This window comes from Mobula hypostoma, chromosome 12 (genome assembly GCF_963921235.1).
Source record: "Mobula hypostoma chromosome 12, sMobHyp1.1, whole genome shotgun sequence".
NCBI classification, from domain to species: Eukaryota; Metazoa; Chordata; class Chondrichthyes; order Myliobatiformes; family Myliobatidae; genus Mobula; species Mobula hypostoma.
This window is the reverse complement of record NC_086108.1, coordinates 59,190,517-59,202,860: the sequence shown is the minus strand read 5'-3', so window position 1 is coordinate 59,202,860 and position 12,344 is coordinate 59,190,517. Positions and strand designations below refer to the sequence as shown.

Sequence of the window (12,344 nt, the reverse complement as noted above, 5' to 3'; positions counted from 1 at the left end):
TTCCCTTGTTGTCAACCTTAAAAAAACACATCTAAGAAATGAAAGGAGCATTTAGTATATGATCAAATAACTCTGGACTGTTTGTCAAACCAATGTTTTTCATAAAGTAATCACAGACAATTACTTTGTTTTCACAATCCATATGATTTTTCTTCAAGGTTGCTCAGAGCAGTGAATAGATGCTAATATTAACTTTCTGAAAACTCCAGTTTGTGTTTTGAAGCATGGCATTACAGCTCCATTGTAATTTTATGGAATAGTATTATTACAATATTCTCCTCCAACTTGTTCCAAACCTAATGTGCAGCCATGGGCATCTGCATGGGCCCCATCTAGGTCTGCCTATTGTTTGCTCCTGGGAACAGTCATTGATAATGCTCCTAATCTCTTTCTGCACTACATTGACAACTGCAATGGTGCTGATTCATGCAACCCTATCAGTGGTGGGAGCAGAGCACTGCGAAGAGCTTTCTCACTGGTTGGCAATGTTTGTTTAAAAAGAGGCCTTCATGGGCTTTTGGCCATTGCAGAGGCTTTAGAGCACTGCAAACTAAATAAAAGTACAGGAGGGACAAGCAGAGCAGCTATTGTCAGGAGTAGGCCAGTGGCGAAAATAGAAATGTCAGGCTTTGGCTCAAAGGATCCTTTGGGTCAGAAGAGGCGTTGGCTCTGGGTAAGGTTTTGGTAAGGTTTTCTTTTTGTGTTTCTCTTACTGTGCCTGGTATAGTAAATGGCGCTTGTGTATTCTTCATGTCAGATGCTGGAGTCCTGGGAGACCCAGAGTCTCTCAGGGAACTACATCTGCGTGAAGTGCATCCGGCTGCAGCTCTGTGAAGACTATGTTAGGGATCTGGAGCAGCAGCTGGATGACCTTCAGCTTGTACGGGAGAGTGAGGAGATAATCGATCAGAGTTACAAGGAAGTAGTCACCCCAAAGCTGCAGGAGGCGAGTAGCTGGTTGACCATCTGGAGAAATGAAAATATAAATAGGCAGTTAGAGCAGAGCATATCTGTGGCCATTCCCCACAAAAATAAGTATACTACTTTGGATGACCTCCCGGGGGAACGCCATAGCGACCGGGTTACAGGCACCAAGCAAGGGTCTGTGGTGCAGAAGGGAAAGAGAGAGAAGAAGTGAGCGATAGGGATAGTGAGGGGAGCAGACCGGAAATTCTGTGGATATGAGCTGGACACATGGATGGTATATTGCCTCCCAGGTGCTGGGGTCAGGGATGTCTCAGATCGCATCCACAACATTTTGGAGAGGGAGGAAGAGCAGCCAGATGTCTTGGTACAGATTGGTACCAATGACCAAGGAAAGTAAAGCAAAGAGATCCTGAAAAGAGATTTTAGAGAGCTAGATAGAAAGCTGAGAAGCAGGACCTCATGGGTAGTAATTTCTGGATTGCTGCCTGTGCCACGTGGCAGTAAGGGGAGAAACAGGATGATTTAGAAGATAAATGTGTGTCTGAGAAGCTGGTGAAGGGGACAGGACTTCAGATTATTGGATCATTGTGATCTCTTCTGGGGGACGTATGACCTGTTCAAAAGTGACAGGTTGCACCTGAACCCCAAGGGGTATCAATATTCTCGTGGGCACATTTGTTAGAGCTGTTGGGGAGGAATTTAAACTACTTTGGCAGGGGAGTGGTTGAGTGGTTTATACTGTTGGAAAATGCACGGCCATGCATTTTGGTTCACTTGGTCCATTTCTGACACATCTCTTCACTTTCTCAATCTCTCTCTTTCTGTCTCTGGGAACAAACTGTCTACTGATACCTTTTATATACCTACTGCCTCTCACAGCTATCTTGACTATACTTCCTGCCCTATCATCTATAAAACAGCCATTCCCTTTTCTCAGTTCCTTTGTCTCTGCCACATCTATTCCCAGGAGGAAGCTTTCCTTCCCAGAACATTAGAGACATCCTCCTTCTTCAAAGAACAGGGTTTCTTTTCCCTCACTGTTGATGTTGCCCTCACCCACATCTCCTCCATTTCCCATCCATCCACCCTCACCCCATCATCCTGCTACCTTAACAGGGTTAGAGTTCCTCTTGTTCTGTCCTCTCACTCCATGAGTCACTGCATCCAGCACATCATTCTGCGCAACTTTCGCTATCTTCATTGAGATCCTACCACCAAACAGATCTTTACCTCCAACCCACCCGGTCTCCACAAGGATTTCTTTCTCCATGATTCCTTGTCCATTCATCCCTCTCCGCTATTCTCCCTCCTGGCACTTACCCCTGTAAGCAGAAGAGCTACGCCTGCCCATTCATCTTCTCCCTCAACTCCATGAAGAGCCAAACAGACCTTCCTGGTGAGGTAACACTTCACCCGCAAGTCTGTTGGGGGTCATCTACTATATTGAACGTTTTCAATGCAACCTCCTCGACATTGGTGAGACCTGGCATAGATTGGGATATTGCTTTGGTGAACAACTTTGCTCCATCCACAACAAGCAGGATTTCCCAATGGCCAATTATTTTAAATCCAATCCTCATTCCCATTCCAATATGTCCATCCAGGATCTCCTCTACTGCCACAATAAGGCCATTCTCTGGCTGGAGGAGTAATGTTTCATACTCCATCTGGACAGCCTCCAACCTGATAGCATGAACATCAATTTATCTGACATGGTAATTTTTCCCCTCCTCTTCCCTCTTCTTCCATTCCCCACCCTGGGTCCATTCTTACCTCTTCTTCTCACCTACCTGTCACCTCCCTCTGGTGAAGCCCCCCCCCACTCCTCCCTTTCTCCCATTGCCCACTCTCCTCTCCCTTCAGATTCTTTCTTCAGCCCTTTACCTTCTCCACCTGTCATCTCCCAACTTCTCACTTCATTCCCCCCTCCCCCACTCACCTGGCTTCTCCTATCATCAACTAGTTTGTATTCCTTCCCCTACCCTTGCCATTCTTATTCTCACTTCTTCCCCCCTTTTTCCCAGTCCTGAAGAAGGGTCTCAGCCTGAAATGTCAACTGTTTATTCCTTTTCATGGATGCTGCCTGAGCTGCTGAGTTTCTCCAGCATTTTGTATGTGTTGCTCTGGATTTCCAGCATCCACAGAATCTCTTGTGTTTACTATATTTTATGTGGACAACTTGTGCTGTTGTATGGAAGAAAGACATCTATTAAATTGCCGACAAAAGCCTAAATGAATATTGCAGCTGTTTTGAAATAAGGATTTAGCTGGTGATCTCTAGAATTCTTTCTGTTAGGAAAAATCAATATTCCAGCAGGGGCCTTGGGCATATGCAAAATGAAGGATATATTGTGCTTGTCCTTGCCCACCATCCTGCCCTCTGATTGGAGCCTTAATGTGGCGCAGTGACATCAGCGCTGGACTCCAGAACGGAGGTTCCCGGGTTCGAATCACGTCGGGCCGCTCCCGAGTATGCTTTCCATCTGTGCCGGGTTGAGTTTGAAGTCACAACTCAACTTCGTAAAATAAAGGAAAATACTGCAAAATGCCTGTGTGAGGAGTGGCGCCCCACACAGCCTTCCGATCCGCGCCTTGTAAGGCATGAAAATGCCCAACGCTGGCCTCTCAGGCCTGAGCTGACATCATCATCATTTAATAGACTCAAAGGAGGCCCAATTTTGAGGCCTGGATCTTGGATTTCCATTCTTTGCAGAATCTTAAAACCACCATGCTTTGCTTAAAAAGTCTTTCAAAAATTAACAAAACAGGTGTAAATGAAATTCTCCAGAGTTATGTAATATTTTTCTATTTCAAGTGTATTCACGATTACTTTTCAGTAAAAATTTAAATAATTTTATATTAATTTTGTATTACCTTTTCTCTGCACAACATTCAACAGATTTTTGCATTGTTTGTCTTTCTCTGAATTCCTTAAACTTGATTAATTCTCATCATAATTTTACCATCCAAACAGTTTTTTTCCAGCTTTTAAGCAAGCTGTTTTTCTAAAAATGGTTGCCATTTTGTTGTCCCCGAGCTTAGTTTTAAGGCACAATTTCACTGAGTTCTTAGATTATCACTCTTGGATCTCCATTTTTAATATGGAGAACATCACAATATTTAGATATTTTAAGTATTGACATCTAGGAAATAAAACTTTGCCTAGCTATCTCTAGAGTTGAATCACTCATTAACAACTAAAGGCCTTCCATCTTTCTCAACATCAACTAGAAAGTGTCTCCTAATTTTCTGTTCATTTTCAATGTCTTTCAATGAATAAAATTAACAAATTTCTTTCCAGTATACTTAAATTCACCTAGGATATCTGTGACCCCTGTACAAAAACTAACTGTTCCGCAGGGACTATTTTTTGCCAACTTGCCCGGGTGACTCTGATCCCATGGGCACACCCTTCCACGACCACTCTACAAACAAAACCCCATTCAAATTATCACTTCATTCTTTCACTCAGTAACAGCAGTCCTCAGCAGATGGAATTGTGTTGCTTATGCTGTTTTATGTCTCTTTATGACTCAGGAGCACAGTAATGTTGGTTTTAGTATGATGTTATATTCAGAAATGCAACAGCACTGTTTATTAAGCTCACTACTGATGATCTTGAAGTTTTTGATGACTTTGACAAGCTGCTTTGGGATTCATCCATAATGTTATTTGAACACCATTAAAATCAGTAAATCAGCTTTTGTCCCCTTATGTCGTTGTTCCCTGAAGTGTCACTCAGAGTGACATTAATGCGTAGCAAAATTTATAATGACAACTTGCATTGAATAAAATAATTGAAACAGAAAAATGAAGTTAATTAAAACACAAAACTAAAAATAGCTACAGATGCCATAAATCTGAAATAAAAATAAAAATTCTGTAAATTATTAGAGCTGAGAATCAGATTTAACATTTCAGATCAATGATCTTTCATCAGAATACATTTTTATAGCAAGAAATTAATGTATTTTCATAGAACTTATAAAGAATAAACTTACTATGAATATATTTTGTTGAGGAAAACCTTTCTGGTGTAAGCCAATGATAATTATTTCACACTGAAATAAATTTTGAGGGAAGTAAACTGAACCATATGGCAATAATGTTTGATAAAACTTGTGTTTTGTTTTGAGAAATGGAAGAAAATAGAATAAACAAATTCATTCAAAACAAAAAAGCAAGTTTTTTGGGACAATACATGGTTAATCAAACCAGTGGTTAGGTTATTTTATATGCAGTTTTGAATAGGTCATTATTAATTAGTACCAGTTACTGCACAATATCAAGGCTCAAAAGAATGGCTAACTACTCGACTCTACTATTTATATAGAATTGGCTAACAGAAGATACAATGGATCATATTCATCATAGATTATAAAAAATGGAATATTATAGACTTGATTCCACTAAGATGGAGGCACGCTCAGGCACAGCAGCTTCTATGGGGTCAACCAAAGCTGTTATTGTCATTTTTAAACTTTATTACAATCTCATGACTTTGCTGGACTTTAAACACTTCAAGTACTATGGGTCTATCCCGTCAACATGTTGCTTGTTGGTGGAGGAGCTGGAGGAGGTGGATTTGGTGCAGACCATGTTGCTGCCTTCTACAGAGAGGCATCTGAGTCAGCGCGCAAAGGTGGTGTGCAGTCTATCAGCCAGAGGAGGTTTTAGTACTGGTTTATTGGCAGGACGGACGGCAGGGGAGCTGTATGGCTCTGTTATAGAGCAGATTAGGCCTCAGACTGCTGTGTCACCTGTTTGCAGCCAATCAGGAGAGAGGCATCAGAGTCGGTGTCCGGAAGTGGTGTGTCGCAGCGATCTTGCTAGCATCAGAGCTCCCCTCCAGTGTTCACTCAATGGAAGACATACTGGAATGTGTTTGTCTGCAGACTGCTGCAGACTTGATCTTGCCCACAATATTCATAGACGAGAGACTTGGGCTATGTTACTTTTTTGTGTGACTCTATGCTTATCTTGTATGTGCTCTATGTGCCTTGTGCTGTGTATGCCAGTTGGTACTGTGTTTTGCACTTTGGCCCCAGAGGAACCAAAGTGCCAAATTTCATTAGCCTTCATTCATGGATATTCATGTATGCTTGAAATGTTCATGTGGTGTTCCTCAGGGCCAAGGTGCAAAATGCAGTATCAATATTCATACATAGCACCAAGCACATATAAGATAGCAAGAAACATACAGTCACTCCAAAAGAAGTAGCCCAGTCTCTGACATGTCCTGTACATGGATGTAGATGCGGTTGGCAAGGACAATCCCTCAGCAGTCCACAGGCATGCACACACACACACACACACACACACACACACACACACACACACACTTGCACACAATTGGCTTTCCACTGAGCGAACACTGGAGAGCAGTGTCGACAGGATGTGCCTGCCCCCAATTCAGCACGGATGCCACGCCACGCCACCTCCAGCACCTCCCGTCCTGCATGGCAGCAACAAATGACACTGTGGCATAAGGCCTAGTCCTCGCTACAACTGAGGCCACACAGCTCACCCGCTGTCGGTCTCACCAATAACCCAATAAACCAGGCTTGCAGTATTCTACATTAACAATGTCCAACAGGGTCCTGCGCTCACAAGAAAACCGTCCGAGACAATCGCTGCTGTTAGACTGCACTCCGACATCTTTCTGTAGCAGGCAGCGACACGGTCCGCACCAAGTCCAGCTCCTTTGCTAAAATGCAACAGATTGGTGAGGTAGACCTCCAGTACTTGAAGTTCTTAGTGTACAGCAGTGTCTTATGATCATAAAAACAGATTTTTAACAAAGACAATAACACTTCTGGTTGGCTCTCAAGAGGCTGTTGCTGCCATCTTACTGGAAGGACTGGTATGAGTAGAGTAACTGATAAGAATTATGAGCGAGTGAAACATTGAGAGATATTTGAGGCTAGTGGTTCAGTTTGTGCGGAATATTATTTGAAGATGTAATCACAGACCTAAATTATATCACTGAAACCACTGATATTGTATTGACCACAATGGCTGTCTTTTCTGACTCCAAATGTTTTTCTTGAGGGATGATTAGTCCCTTGTGGTTAAGGCACATTGATCCTCCTTTTGACCTCTTCTACCAAGGCCTCCAATGCAATGTTGGAAGAATTTGAAACTGCCACTGCTCACTGTTGTGCCATTTCATTCATCAGCTTTGGGTTGACCAGGAGCACCTCAGTGCACTATGTCACCAGCTATGGATATAATACATTTCACTTGATTGTAAGCTTTGTCATGACAGAAATATATTGATCCTTATTCTGTTGCCCAATTGTTTGGCAGTGTCATTTACACTGGCTGCACACAGTAACCATTCACATTAACATGCTGAACAAAATGGATGCATTGTACGCAATAGAAGTGAAAGGTCTGGATGAATTTTGAATCACCTTTCCCTTTTCCTTTTCTTGGATGCTATCCAGACAGACCTGTCTGCTACTTTTGATGCTTAGTATCTGAAATATTCAAAGTATTCCTTACCTTATTAAACATTCTAGACAATGTCTCATCCTCGGAGTTATTCAGCGATTTCCAGGAATTCACCAAGCCACCATTCATTACTTCAGAAAACTGCTTTAATTAGAGCCTGTTGAAGTTTATAACAGAGAAAGCAGGGGAGCCAAGGTGCTTTGCCTTCCTGCATTTCAAAACCTTTCTTGAACAATAGCTTAATTAAAATAAGCAAGGTTAGAAAGAATCAAATTAGAACAAAGAATAAGATGAAAGCAGAAAAAGGATTCTGGAGGAAAGTCTCATGGGAATAAAAATGAATACAAATTATAGAAATGTGTGTAAAAGACTGTGAAACAGAATACCATTGAAGAAGATAGGTGGGAATTTAAAAATCCTCTAGTGGCTTCTACACTGAATTTGGTTGAAGATGCTGAGTGTCTGCCTTAACCGGTTTTCCACAGCAGGTACTCTTTTTAAGTATCGTCTATGTCAAGTCTTGATTGTGTACCTGGCACCCAACTGCACTGCTGGCATGAAATTTGCTGGAGTGGAATATCTCACAGGGAACAGCATGACTTGGATTTTATTTCAAACATCTCACCTGACTGTAATTTTGCCTGTCACGTTACCTCAAATGGGAATCAGCAGCTAGGTATCTCTGAACAGACCATCTCCGTAATGCAGAGAAAGGTACAAAGGTACAAACTGAATACCACAGGAGAAAATGAGGTGGGAGTCGAGGTAGATACCAAACAAGGAAGTAAAGCAAGAGAAATATTACACAGAGCAAGAAAGAATGATAGCAGATCTGAAAAGAAGAAAATATAAAAGCAATTTGCTACCAACAACCAGACTTCACAGTTTTATTTAGTTAACCAGGGAGAAGCTCCATATCAATGCAGGAACATAAATCTAGTCATTAACAAGTATTCTTGTATTGTGAAGTACTGATTTTGACACAGCAATGAGGTAATTGATAAATGTGACACAAATACAAAATTTTGCGAAGCAGATGGGAAAGTAAGTGTTAAGTTTCTGGGGTTTTTTTTGGATATTTCCATCATTTTGCAGTGATTTGCTCTGTCATTTCCTTAGCACAAATAGCTGAAACCATTTCACACTATTCCACAAACATCTGTAACTTGTGGGTATTTTGCTAGCAAATTAGCTCATTTACTCAATCCCAAGATTTATCAGGTTGACCTGTGCTGTCTTGGAATAAGTCAGAAGATGACTGTAAGGGTAAGTTTACAAATTTCAGCCCCCACATTTCTCTGGGGTCATGAAAGACCAGGAATAATCCATTGGATTTTGAAAAAATATTAGCGGCTTCCTAGTACAATTTCCCCTCTCACTCCAATTTAATGGATCTTACTGAGATTGCCTGGCATTCAGTTTTGTGGATTGATGCTCCAATCAGGTAAAAGTCATTTCAGTGGTGTTTTACTAAGACTAGGAAGTTAAAATGCATTTGGCATTTTCATTTAAGGAGTAAAATTCACCATAACAAATAATGGCCTCCAATTAATTTTAATGCAATGTTTTGTAGTGCTGTATTTGTAATGTGAAAAGTTGCGAAGGGCTGTTTAAGATGTTAAAAGTTGTATTTCATTGTTAATTGATTTTATTGATTAATTAAAGGCCATTTAGATGTTTAGTCAACAAATTGGTTACATTTGGTGTGTTGTGAGTTTGTGATTTCAGAGGGCATTGATCAGTCAAAACATAATTGAAAAAATTTACCCATGCAAGGCACTTTTTCATGGTTGCCTGTGCAACTGATATTGGAGCAGGAAACTAGCAATGGAACACATATGGTACAGTTTTGAAGCCCAGTTTGAGACTACCATTGCCATATTAATTCCAGCAAAACATGTTAAAATTTACCCCATTGCTGGTATTCTTTTGAATTTCTGGTGTATTTACGGGTGAGAAGAACGTCAGAGAGAAAGGGTAGAATGCTCTGGATTTATTGTACAAATCACATCTGAAAGTTTAGGTGCAATAAATACACAGGAAATAGAAATGGTAATCATTTATTTAAATAGCCTTAAATGTTAATCTTTTATTTAAATTGCCTTAAATATTCTGTCTGTCTGTCTTTTCTGGTAGCTTCTCTTGACTATGATGTACACTTAGAGATCAGGTGACTCTGCATACAGATTTCCTATAGTACTTTCATGTGCAGAGGAGAATCAGGCTAATCTTAGAGCTGCTTTGTAGTTTCTTTCCTCACGTTGGATTCTGTGTGTCACGGTTTCCAAGAAGATGTTGGATTGCGTAGCAGGGGGGGAGGTGGGGAGAGAAAAAAGAGAGAGAGAGAGATCAAAGGGAGTAGGTGGGGACAGTTCAGGCATTCTGTATGCCACAGTTCCTGAGCAGAGGATGGATTGTGCATAATTAGGCACTTGGCAAGGGACAATAAACAGAAGTTAGGTTTAAGCTGAACAGTCATTGTTGGAGTGGGCTAGTGTAGGAGAAAGGAGTTCAAGTTTTGGCTTATAGAGGCTGTGGTGCAGAGAGGTAAATGCTGTAGGTCGATTTTTACATTTAATTTTTCCCTCTTTCTTCCTTATTGCACAGTTAGAACAGTGGGGGTGCCAGACAGGATAGCGGACTGCTCTTCTTGTGGAATGTAGGAAGTCAGACACCTCCAGTGTCCCTGATGACTACAGCTGCAAGAAGTGCATCCAGCTGCAGCTTCCTTTGGAACAGGAGCTCCAGATCATTTGGGAGGCTGAGGGCATTAATCAACAGGACATAGGTAGTCACACCCAAGCTAATGTTCTGTTGTTTAAGAAAGTCTCTAAGAATTATAGTCTCTAAATTATAGGCCAGTGAGTCTAACATCAGTATTGTTTAAATTATTGGAATGTAATCTAAAGAACTGGATATGTAAGTATTTGGATAGACAGGGGCTGATTAGAGATAGTCAGCATGACTTTGTTCGTGGTAGGTCATGTCTAACCAATCTTAGAGTTTCTAGAAGAAGTTACCAGGAAAGTTGATAAATGCAAGGCAGTGGATGGAATCTTCATCGGCTTTGACAGGGTTTCGCATTGGAGGCTGGTCAAGAAGGTTCAGTCGCTGGGCATTCAAGATGAGTTAGTAAATTGGATTGAATATTGGCTTCAGGGGAGAAACTAGAGAACGATAGTAGATGGTTGCCTCACTGACTGGAGGGCTGTGAATAGTAATGTGTTGCAGGGATTGGTTCTGGGTCCTGTAATTGGCTGGATTAATCAGATCCAACAATCAAGTGTACAGTAAATGTGGTAGTAAGCATACAAGCACAATAAAGTAACCTAAGCCTAATTTACTACCATAAAAATAAAAAGCACAAATAAGCCACGCAATATACTATATAGCAAGTTACCAAGATTTCTGAGCTCACGATTCTTAGTCACCACTTGATTGTTGCTGTTGTCTCTGATTTCTCTCATGAAAACACTGCTTAGTTGCAGGCACTGTGACGAGAATACACATAAAATTAAGATGTTTGCTGGCCTGGGCTAGCATCAGTGGCATCAGCAGTTGGTCTGCCACCTGCCCTCAGGGGAAGGAGAGATAAGGAACAATGGAGCAGCGTCTGGAGATGTGTAATGAAGGGACGTGGGAGAGAGAGAGCTGTCTGGAGCGGCTCCCCCTTTGAACCCTGAACTGTTTGAAGTGATGGACAGGCGATACCCCAGCAGGGGGATAAAAAGGGACAGGTTCGCTAAGACAGGACACACGCCACCCGAGGTAACGAGACCCTGGAAGCGGTGCGCCTCTCACGAGTGGGTGAGAAGTATCAGACAACGACAAGGGTGGAAAGGTACGATCAGCGGGAACCCGGTGTGTGTCCGCCCTTGCCTGGGTGCCGGGTTCACTGCAGAGGATCGACTGCATCTGGAGGAGGGGTCACAGTCGGTGACCTCAGGTGACATCACCAAGGACCCACCCAAAAGTTGCTTGTGAGCAATCTCGCCGGTCTGTGAGTGAAGCCGTTCTGAATGATCAGTTGTTCCTGTTCTATCTCTCTCTTCCCCCCACGTTGTCCATCGCCATGGCAACGATTACTGCGAACTGAACTTTGAGTCACTTTGAAATTTGGTCATTTACCCCTAGACAACGATAGAGCTTGATTGATGCTGTTATCTTAATTCTGTGCACATGTGTGTTTATCACCGCTGAACTGTTGCATTTATTATCCTTTCGATTACTGTGTTGTTTGTTTCTTTAATAAAACTTTCTTAGTTCTAGTACTCCAGACTCCAACTGAGTGATCCATTTCTGCTGGTTTGGCAACCCAGTTACGGGGCACGTAACAGCACCACTTGCACTTTTCCGGCTCTTGTGAAGTCCAAGGAAAATGACAAAAGAGCAGCCTAATATATCTGCAAGGCAGAGAGACCTAAAAACAGACAAGCTCTTTGATCTTTTGTCTCAATACAGCCTGCTTTTATTTTCAAATACATCCTGTGTCCATTAACACAGTCCTCATAAATCGATTAGACATTTTAATAGTCTCTTTTGTTCATTAGTTCCCCAATGTCCAGACACAAGACATTCCTTGGGCTTACAGAAGTACATTAATATTTACATATGCAATAAGCCCAAATCCAAAAAGAATCTTTCCAGCCAACTATCAAGCCACTTGACAGACATCCTACAGACCCCACATGCTAAGAGCTAATTTGATCTGTTAGACATTTATTCAATGTTTTCAAAATCTAATATAGTATGACTCAGGTCCATTGTTGTTTATTATCTGTATCTGTGATCTAGGTAATAATTTCATTAACTGGATCAGCAGATTTCTGAACGACAACAAGATGTGGGTTGGAACAATTGAGGAAGGATATCAAAGCTTGCAGCAGGATTTGGACCAGTTGGAAAAAGAGCTGATTGAATTTGATGCAGCCAAATGTGAGGTGTTGCACATTGGGAGGACA

At 41.6% G+C, this 12,344-nt stretch overlaps 1 protein-coding gene across 2 annotated transcripts in view; it reads left to right on the top strand.

Moving 5' to 3' along the window:
• Positions 1 to 12,344, top strand: part of negr1 (neuronal growth regulator 1) — a 540,105-nt gene that overhangs the window by 232,959 nt on the left and 294,802 nt on the right. The window lies entirely within an intron of this gene.